Source organism: Arvicanthis niloticus, assembly GCF_011762505.2.
Source record: "Arvicanthis niloticus isolate mArvNil1 chromosome Y unlocalized genomic scaffold, mArvNil1.pat.X SUPER_Y_unloc_2, whole genome shotgun sequence".
Lineage (NCBI taxonomy): Eukaryota > Metazoa > Chordata > Mammalia > Rodentia > Muridae > Arvicanthis > Arvicanthis niloticus.
In genome coordinates this window covers 1,030,862-1,042,357 of record NW_023044979.1, presented here as the reverse complement: position 1 = coordinate 1,042,357, position 11,496 = coordinate 1,030,862, and positions in this window count along the sequence as shown.

The window sequence follows — 11,496 nt, the reverse complement described above, 5'->3', positions numbered from 1 at the left end:
CATGTTTCTCCAGGAAGACTGACAAGTCTCCATTCAGCCATAAACAAGAGGGAAAGGGGAACAGAAAGCTGCAGGGATTGGGAGGGTGCTGCAATTTTTAAAAGCACTTATCTTTGGTCAGAGAAGTGTAAGATAGTGCAAGGCAGAAGTAGAGGACATTCATAGTGTGGAAAGCAAGGAGAATGAGCAACAGAAGACTCAACAGTAAGGACTCAGCCAGAATATCACATTGAATAGGAACATCGTATGCTTCAAGCAGCTGAGATAGCCCCTGGCCAAGCCGCACTTTGTAAATTTTAGGAGGAACAAAAAGTTACAGGTCCAGGTAAAACCCACGTACTTGCTGTCTTTGAGCACATTGTACTTGTCAGTCTTTTTATTCTGTTTTGTTTTTAGTTTTTCAAGCCAGGGTTTCTCTGTGTAGCCCTTGGCTGTCCTGAAACTCACTAGGTAGACCAGGCTGGCCTCAAACTCAGAAATCCCCTGCCTCTGCCTCCCAAGTGCTGGGATTAAAGGCCTGCGCCACCACTGCCCGGCATACTTGTCAGTCTTAATGCCGGCCTCCGTGCGGATCTGAAGGTGCCAGCAATGAAGCCCCGGCCAAACAGACGGCCAGAGGTGGACGACTTGGCAAAGTCCGAGCCCTTGCTGTCCAAAGATGGACTCCGGTGGATCAAAAAAACCTTGCTACTCGACCTCTCCATGCTCGCCTCATTCCCTGGGTGCACGAAGGGCAGGAGGGGTACATTGCTCCAAGAGTGGGATGGAGGGGGCACCCCGAGCTGGCACGGGTTCTGAGCAAGGAGGCTTTGGAGCTTCACACGCCCTCTCTCTGCACTCAAAAGCATTAGCAGAGCAACCAGCTCTGGGGGTTCACTGCCTCTGGGATGACACCCTGCTCCCAGCCTCAGCCTGGAGGGCTCTGCGGCACTGCTATAAGCGCGCTTATGGAGCGGGCTCGCTTGCATAACTAGGCTTCTTTGGGGAGACTGCAATTTGACTGCTCTTTCTAGGGCAGCTGCACCACTGGCCAGACCAGCACTGGAGGCGAAAGGGTGCCAGGGTTCTGGCTCCGCAGCCACGCCTCTTCCAGCCCTGGCCCCACCACCTTGTGGGCACAAGGCTCCCTTTCTTTGTGACTTTGAGGAGCCTCTGCAGGCTCTGGGCTGCCCAGGAGGGCCGCGGGCAGAAAGCCTCGGGAACCGCTGCAGCTGCAACCGCTGAGCTCCCCCTGCTAAAACCAAGCCCTGACCCTTGACTCTGAAATTGCCTAGGGCCCCTTCACCAGTCTCTGGACCCCACCCCCTGCTTTGCATATGACCAATGGGATCAAGGTTTGTCTGGTTCCAGTAGGGGAGCTACTCCCTTTTCCAATGACACAATATCTTTACTAGCATTAGAAGTCTGCTTGTGGGCATGCCAGACCCTGCTAAATGTCGCAGGCTCAGTGGCTGGGAATGAACTAATACCTCAATGGGAAAGCACTGGTCTCTTGCCCCAGCAAGGGCAGCGAGCAGATGAAGAGAACTGGAGACACCAAGAGCCCAAGGAATCAAGAAGATAAGGCTAGGGGAAATGGCTGGAAGAAAATGAAACAGCAGCCACTACCAGGCTGGCCTCCACCCCCCTATGAACATCAGGCCTGGCTAGCCTGGGGCACATGGTCTTAAGCGGTACCTTTACACATACACACACACACACACACACACACACACACACACACACACACACACCACGCTTTTGCACACATGGGAATGCCTACTGTGCAACAGTAGAGAAACTGCAGCAGAGATGAAAGGTGTAGGAAAGCACCCTCTGGCCTCCTCGGGGCGCACCACCCTCCCTGCCCCCTCCAAGCGCATGTGCACGCGCACACGCAGCTCCAAGAGACTCCTGCATCTGTGCAAACCCTGCCTCCGCGTTCCCGAGTGAAACGGTGGGCTTCAAGGGGCAGGCGGCTCAAGTGGGGTATTGCTTTTGCCAGCAGTAGAGCAAGGTAGCAATGCTTTTGGTTACACCCGGGTCCTCCCAGAGCCGAGGTCAGAGAAAAGACTGGAGAAAAGCCTGCCAGGGGAACATCTAAAACAGCCTTTGATCCTCTTGTAAAACACTGCAAGGAAGACAGCCTCCCCTGAGCTTTTGCAGGAGTCTGCATTGCTGACATGGGGCCACCATGTCATGGCAAATAATAAAAACTAAAAGACTGTGGGGGGGTTGGGGGAGCAGAGACCGAATCTCTCCTTTGTGCAATGAATCAGTGTGGGAGCTAAGTTTTACCAGGCTCCCAGCATCTAACAAGGAGCTCAGGCTCTGGAAGTCACTCCACAGGGACAGCTAGATGGATGACGCCCTTCCTAGGAGTAGAGATGTGGACCCTGAAACCCTCAACCTGGGCTCCAAGGGGGAGGGAGCCCTTGAGGAAACACAGGAGTGCTACTGCCTCCCTCTGGGCAGCAGAAAATCTACTTAGGGGAAGAAGTTACTGGAGGCACTGATAGACTCAGATGGCTGTGGCTGTGCAGAGAGGGGGATAGTGACTCTAACGAGGGAGACTTCACCTTCACTTGCCCCACCCCACCCTAGAGGTGACAACATGACCTGGTTCCCCCTGCTGTACTTGGCTCTATCTTGGAGGGATGCTGCACTGTGCTGTACCCAGGTGATCAATACACATGCTGCAGGCTATAGTCCAGACAAAAGACCCAGAGGGCTCAAAACCATAAAAGCCAAGGGTCTTTGTGCAGTCAGCCCCTCCCTGCTAATAAAAGAATCAGAAAAGACCACTGAGTCCTAAACCAGAGAAAAACAAAGTCACCAAATAATAAGACCAAATAATAAGAATTAAAATAGTAATTACTGCAATCTTTTCCTCGTCACTTCCTCCCATGTGAGTAAGGTGCTATAGAAAGGAGTTTTTTAACTAGTGATTTAAAAAGCAGTGATTTTGTGGTTTTTATTTTTTTTTAACATTCTTAGCTTCTTAGAGTATATGTCACCAAAGTCTAAGTAATTAAATTTGCCAAGATGCATTGAGTAAAATTTTGCATATTCTAGAGACTAACTCTAAAAACTGTACTAAGATCCACTCTAAAGTAACATTTACCAGCAAAACTTGTAATTATAAACAGTATGATCTACCCAGGCAGTGGTGGTGCACGCCTTTAATCCCAGCACTTGGGAGGCAGAGGCAGGGGGATTTCTGAGTTTCAGGCCAGCCTGGTCTACAGAGTGAGTTCCAGGACAGACATAGAAACCCTGTCTTATAAAATCAATCAATCAACCAACCAACCAATCAATAAACAGTATGATCTGCCCTCATTAAGCAAAGCAACTATTTTGATTGGTTAGTATTTAATTTTAACTTAACATACCAGTACTGAATGATTCAGTCATCACAGAGACAACAGTACAATACCACAGTAATGAAAATATAGCTCGAGCTTTTGTCTACATTAACAAGGAACTACACTAAGGACTGAAGAGTGCTAATATGCACATACATTAAGAGTCTTGGCCCCAGAGAAACAAAGTGAAATCATCTAAACCAGGCAATTGAGCAGTGATGTATGAACAGAGATCTTAAGTACTAAACATGTATCAGCCAGCTGCACAGGTTAAAAAAATATAATACTGACATACATATTGAGAACAATTTGCTGTGGGGATAAACATACACAAAAGGGACTATAAGAAGACTCAAAATTAAGAAAAAATTGGGGAGTAATACCCAATAAACAGAGACAAGTGCTAAAATGATCAGAAAGGAAAGAATCTAGATTGGGTGAATTAAAACTCAGAAAGAGGTTATTTGGAATCAAAAAAAAAGGAAAATAAAATTAAATAAATAAATAAATTGGGGTGGGGACAGAAACTAATGGAAAAGTCTCACCATGCAAAAGAAAGTGGGTGAGTAGGTATCTTAGAGTTTATTACTGTGAAGAGACACCATAACCAAGGAAAATTGCATAAGAAAAACATTTCATTGGGCTGACTTACAGTTTCAGAGTCTCAGTCCATTATCATCATGATGGGAAGCATGGCAGCATCCAGGCAGACATGGTGCTGGAGAAGGAGGTGAGAGTTCTACATCTTGATCTGTAAGCAGCAGCAGAAGACTGTGTCCACACTGGGCACACCTTGAACATCTATTAAAACCTCAAGGCCCACCTTCACAATGACACACTTCCTCCAACATGGCCACACATACTCCAACAAGGCCACACCTCCTAATAGTGCAGCTACCTATGGGACAAGCATTCAAACACATGAACCTATGGGGGCCATTCCTATTCAAACCATCACAGTAGATAAGTCTTCAGACAGGAAGTTCATAGCTAAAACTATATATAACTTAAAATTTCCAGATATCTTCACCAACCCACAAGACAAACTATTCAACTACTGGAGAGATTAGACCCAGGAAGAGTAGACAAAACTGGTAGAAGAGACAGCAAAAACAAAGGGTAATTAGGTGATTCCCTTTCCAAAGACCTAGAATATGGCCCTCTCCTGACTTCTTTTACAAAACCAAATGTTTTATGTTGTGTATGTACCCTTTCTCAAGCAAAAAAGACTCTCAGATCCTTTCTTAGGAAAATCACAAGCATGTACCACAAAGGACCTCAGGGCCAACCCTAATCCTGAGTCCCTGCATGAAGATCCTGAGAGATGAAGTGAAGCTGGGTTGCTCTAAGGACTCCAAGGTGTTGGAGGCACCAAAGCTGTGAGACATCTGTCAGGGAGATTGGCTTACACACTGTGGAACCAGCCTGTTAGAGACATATTCTGCAGGCAGAAAAGATGGAGGGATGGAGCCATATAAGCCCTCTGATATCAGATATTAAGCTACAGAACTGGTTTTCAATCTTCCTAATGCTGTATCCCTTTAATACAGTTCCTTGTGTTGTGGTGACCCCCAACTATAAAACTATTTTCGTGGCTACTTCATGACTGTCATTTTGCTATTGTCATCAATTATCATGTAAATATCTGGTTTCAGATGAATCATGGCCCACAGCTGGGAATTGATTGGGTGATTACATGCTGCCTTATTAGTCTTGTTGGGTCCAGCATTTTCTGACTATGCCCCCATTCCTCCTTTTAGGAATAGTAATGTGTATCTGTGCCATTGTATGCTGAAGTTAATTCACTATTTGAACTCATGGGGTTATATTGAGACTGTGGAAGACTATAGGGGCTTCTGAGGTAGGATTCAATACACTTTGCATTATAACAATGGCCTGTGAGCCTTTGGGGCCTGGGAGTGGAAACTAGTGGTTTAAATATGAATGTCTACCATAGGCTCAAATATCTGAACACTGGTGGTGACTTAATAGGCTACACCTCACTAGGGGCAGGCTCTGAAGATAGTATGTAGACTAGCCTCAATACCAGTTCATTCTCTTTTCATGTTTGGGGTTTAACATGTGATCTCTAAGCTCCCTGCCATGATGGTCTCATCCCCTTGGAAACACAAGCCAAAATAATCTCTTCCATAAACTACCTTGGTTTTATTTTTATTTTTTTTATTTTTATTTTTTACAGCAACAGAAAAGTAAATAATACAGATTATAAATAATTGAGGATTAAAACAATTTTTTTCTTAATCCTAAAAAGTTCTCAATAAAATTGGGCCAAAAAAGTGAAATGTACTCAACCTCTGTGTTCCACTAAATATTTCAGACAGTGTCCCATCCTCCTGCATAGCAGAAGTGCTCCTCCAGCATCTGGATCTTGGCAGCCATGTACTGATCCTACAACCAAAAAAAGGCAAGAAAATAAACAACAGTTACAGCTCCTTGCCACACAATTAACTTAAAAGTCCCCTGACAGATTTATAAATAGTCTCATTTTTTAACCCTAAAATAACTAGGCTTCACTGTTTTCATTATCATGTCTTTAAAGTAAAGCTACAGGTGACAACTGTGGTATGTGTTGTCCAAACTGCAAACAATTTGTTTTTACTGATTATTAAAATTCTATATGTTCACCGTATTTTCTCAAAAATTGACACATAAAAAGAAATGCTTTACTCTGTATAGATGATTAACTGACAACATTATGTTCTATGTACTAGATACTTATATATTTTTCCCAACTGTCCGTATTTCTAGCAATGCTGAGATAAACTAAAATTTATTAAATTGTTCTGTGCAAGAATATCTACTTCCTCAGGACAAAATCCTTAACAGTAAAATAATCTTTAAGGGTTAGAGTTTATGAACACTGAAAATACAGAGTTGGTGTATAAAGTCACATGTTATACCTGAAGCCATATTATAAAATAAAAATATCAAAAATTATTTAGACATGTAAATATCTTCTATCATTAAAACACACCTATTTCCCAGCCATCATTTTCTGCTTGCTTCCTGCAACACTGCCACATGGTGGGTGGAACTTCTGTATGGAGAGAAAAAACAAGTCGATTTTATACCATAATGTACTCCTCATTGATCTTCTATCAAGGAAAATGGGAAATTTGAAAATTTAAATGTCCAATTAATGCAAGACAAAAGATTACTGCCAAGTAAACCTTATCAAAATAAATTATTCTCAGGTTACTTTATCTGTTCTGTCTGTCCAGAGAACATCCTCCCTACCATTTAAGCCTCATATGAAAATACTTCTCAATTTTTCAACTGGGTCAGAGGGGTCGATGGAGAAAGAATCTTTGCCCTCCTGAATAACAACACTTAACATTCACTTTGCATAAAACATCAATAAGTCCAACTAACAGTCACTTGCTTTTTAATGCTAACTAGTTAAATAATCTACTAAAATATTCCCTTTATCATCTGACCTAAAATGGGCCTTAAACTGTGTCATACTAGCCACTCAAGAAAACACACACAGTATAACACATTCGCCATACAAATGCATCCCCCAAGAAGTTCATTAAAAGAACACATCATATGCCAGGCAGTGGTGGTGCATGCCTTTAATCCCAGCACTTGGGAGGCAGAGGCAGGGGGATGATGGTGCTAGAATAACGATCAATAATCAATGGCCATCAATAATCAATAAACAGTAAACAATAATTGTCAATACTGATTGATAACCAATAATGATCAATGATTGATGGCACACATCTTAAATCCCAGCACTTGGGAGGCAGAGGTAGGTGGATTTCTGAGTTCGAGGCCAGCCTGGTCTACACAGTGAGTTTCAGGACAGCCAGGGCTACACAGAGAAACCCTGTCTGAGAAAACCAAAAAAAAAAAAAAAAAAAAGTAATTCATTTGCTAACTCCTTTAAGAGCACCTTATGCTCACCAGGGTTTCTACTGAGGAAAAGCAGTGAGAAAATTTTTACTGATGGTGTAGTGAGGAGGGTAGACAGGTCTGACACTGAGATAGATGCTAAGACTATGGATATGGATCAGGGGTGCAGCATTTGCCTACCATTCAAGAGGTGGTGGGCTTGGTCTCAATACTGAAAAAAAAAAAAAAAAAAAAAAAAAAAAAAAAAAAAAACACAAAAACAAGCAAACCCCATAGGAAACTAATACTGAGTTTTCTATACAAAATTGTCCCAAGGCAAAGATACCTCCCAAGTAGTGGAAATTAGTTAAGAATCAGAGGAGAACAAAATTTACAAAGATCTGCTACTTCTCCCCAAATGGGATTCTTTCCCCTCTGAGAATAGATAGTCTGTCAGCTCCAGAGGACGGACTGAAAAGTCGGCCATGTTTTTAACAAACACCATACTAAATTAATGAGAACTGGAGTCTAAGAATCTTCCAAATATACTGATCTCTGTATTAGGTTGTTAGTATCTTAGAAATAAGAACACACTAGAAGTAAACAATTAAGTTTCCCAGAAATTTAACTCCACCTCTGTTAGAAGTCCGCAAGCAGCTTAGAACACAGAACACCAAATCAAACAATTCCAAAAGTAAGGGGGGTTATTCAGGACAAAGATGTCGGGGAGAGAAATAGAAGAAGAAGATGGAAGAAGAGAGCGAAGTCAGGGGGTTCCACCTGTTTAATATGGGTGGTGACAGAGCCTCTCCCAGGTAAAGGTGAGGTAACCAGGTGGATTCTGGGAATGTATGGCTGTTGCCTTGGCAATGCTGTGGGGGTCACCTAGATGTGATGTCACTGGGTTCTGGAGCCTGATACCAACAACCTCACATTAATTTATCTGTGAAGTGGACTGAAGTAACCCTGGCAAGAAGCAACTGCCTAGAACAACTGTATTCCACTATGACAGCACTTTTGTTCACTCTACAGTCAATTTACAAATACAACTGGGACACAAAGAAATAAACTACACAAATGAGAGCAATCTAAGAATGAAATTAGTGGATAGAGAACTTTAGCCTTTTCAATAACCACACTATTTTCAAGGAGATAAAGCAAAGGATAAAAGTTAACATAAAAATCTTTAACCGTAAAACAAATTACAAATCTGTTTTAAGTTCACGCCAACAGAGGCTAGCTAGCTATGCAGCCAGAGCCTATCTCAAACACACCAATCACCAAAATAAGTAAGTGTAACTGCCCCTGAGTGATGTGTAATCAATCCAATTACTGAAATCATATCCAGATGTAAAGTGTTACCTTACCTTCACATAGAGTTACAAGAAATATTTGTTAGCTAAAACAAATATACAATGAGTTAATGGGTGTGCACATTTAGTCATATGACATAACTCACGATGTGACAAATGCAGAGAAAGCAACCTGTGGCAACTCGAGGATACGGTGAGATAAGCTTAGTTTGGACCCAGTCCTATCTCTCTTCTCAGTACCTTTTCTCTTACCTTAACCACCAGTTTTCTACTTAGTTACTTACAACTGAGGACATTAAGTACAGTGGAATCCAGGGACATCTGTAATCAGTTCAATACCTGGAACCTACACAGAAACCAGACTCCTACCAGATGTCCCTGACCTCCACTAGTTGAGGTTTAGTCTGTCACTAGGTATTATATATAATTGCAGGCCTCCAAGGCCTGACTATCCCAGAGACAAGAGAGTCCACACATAGACCCAAGTGATGCTATGTGATGTTGCCCCAAAATTATTTCCAACTGCTGAGTAGAGATGCCAACAGTCTATACCTGATACCTGGACAGAAGAGACAGAAGTAGGTTTTACCATTCCAGGACTTTCCCTGCATCAAAGAAGAACCTGGAGGGGAAAAGAAGATAAAGGGAAGAAGCTGCCATGGGTTAGTTGAGTCACAAAATAATGACCATGTGGGTTGGCTAATTGGAGTTAAAGCAGCTCAGATAAAACATGGCAAATTATATAGTGGGATTATTGGCTGGGATAGAGACATAACAGCTAGAGGATCAATAGCTGCTCTTATGCTAATTAAGGCTTGTTGTAAATATAAACATTGTGTCTTTTATCTGAAAACTAAATGGCCAAAGGCAGGGTAGAACCCTTGAGTTGGGATTAAATAATTTCTACAACATCCACATACACAACTCCTGCACTCACACACATAAAAATAATAAATGTAATTTTTAAGGTTTACTTATTATATTTGTATGAGTATACTATAGCTATTTTTAGACATACCAGAAAAGGACATCAGATTCTATTACAGATGGTTGTGACCCACCATGTGGTGGCTGGGAATTGAACTCAGGATCTCTGGAAGTGCAGTCAGTGCTCTTAACTGCTGAGCCATCTCTCCATTCCAATAAATGTAATTTTTAAAGAGGGTTAAAGCACTTGTCATTAAGCATGAGGACCCAAGTTCTATCACCAGAATCCCTGTGGTCTGACAACCTCCCTACTCATTGTCCTTTGACCTCCATATATAAACACGAACACATATAGACATACATACACAGAATAAAATAAGGTCATTATAAATTACTTACTTTATGTATTTATTAAAGGTTTTTCCCATCATCTCTTCTTGACCCAGACTCACTTCTGTCTTTGGTTGACATAACTCGTTATCCACATCTAACTTTCCTTCCCTCATGCCTATCATGCTCACATGTGTTTCTCCTCCCTCAATGTCCACTTTTAAATCTATATTAAATGCTTTATAAACTACAGTTCTGGGGACTAGACAGATTAGTTCCAGGATAAAAAAAAAAAAACTTGCTGCTCATGCAGCCTGGAGTCCAAATCCCAGCATCCTTCAAAAACCCGTGACTACAGCTTCCATGAATCAGACAACATCGTCTTAGGCAGAAATAATGAAAAACTGCTTGTAATTTGGAGGAACATACACTTACAAATATATGCAAAACTTTACTGAAAATTACATTTCTAAATATCTATGAATACCCACATTGTTTCAGTTGGCATTATTGTTACTAGAAAAGAAGTAAAAAGTATTTTTGGCTGCTTTTTTCCCAATATTCTGCTTAATTTACCCTGTGATTTATTTTGCTTTTTATTTATGGAAACTATGCAAGGCAGAGAGAGAAACCTTACACTGGAGGTGAGCGGTGAGAGGAAGCTGGAGAACCTCAGCGCAGGCCCCTGGCGCCCCTGCCCTGATCTGCAAAAGCTGGGGGAGCAGATGCTCGCACACACAGGGAATGAATGACCCGGGTCGCACCAGCGCTGGAGGAAAGAGTGACTTGCGACACTGGACACTGTCTCTGGGACTCAGAGGCAGGCACGTGGGCGCACAGGTCGGCGAACCATGCAGTGCAGGCAGCAGAGCTGGGGTGGCCACACTGCGGCAGAGAGGGAACCGGGGGTCTCGGTTACACAGTTCGGCAGCCTGAGGTGCGACAGCAGCGCGGACCGAGGCTTCCAGGCTCCCCGCCATTCCCAGACCCGCCAGTCCCCACAGGGGGTCGCTCACCTTCTCTGCCTCAAGACACCTGGGCCTTGCCAGACTGTCACTCAGTGCCCTCACCGCAGCCGGGAGGACGCCAGAGAAGGTAACCAGTCAGCAGGGCTCGGAGCAGCACCATCTGCACCGCGCTGCAGCCGTCGCTTCCTCAGTCTTGGCACCACCTCGAGCCTCCACAATGGCCCCGCCCCGCTCCTCCCCCCACCAGGCTTCTCTACCACCCCACCCCCATCCTCTTGGTGACTGAGCAGCTCCTTGAGAGGGGCTAGCATTCAGTATGCATAGTTTACAGGAGCTGCTAGGGCAGAGAGCCAGGCGACCCAGTCCCAGTCCTCCGGCCGAGTTGGGGATGGCATAGCCTTGTGGTCCATTGCTGGCTGGCAAAGGAGGTCTCTGTGGTATCCAATCTGAGACTCCATTGTTATTGCAATAATCTTTATTGTTGGAATACTCAAACACGAAGCCAACCAACTCCTCTCCTAAAGTTCAACATTTTCCTTCCTCCACCTTAGACATTTGAAAAGAGTTTGCAAACACATAAACAATCAGTACTCTTTTAAAAATTGACTTTGCAAACCTGACATTCCCCCCCCCCCCAGAAAGACAGGAGATATTCAAATAAAATCACTCTCATTCTCCCTCTTTCCCACTCTCCTTCATAAATTCAACTTTGGTATTCCATCCCTATCCCTAGAAAGCTGCATGTTTCTCTGGACC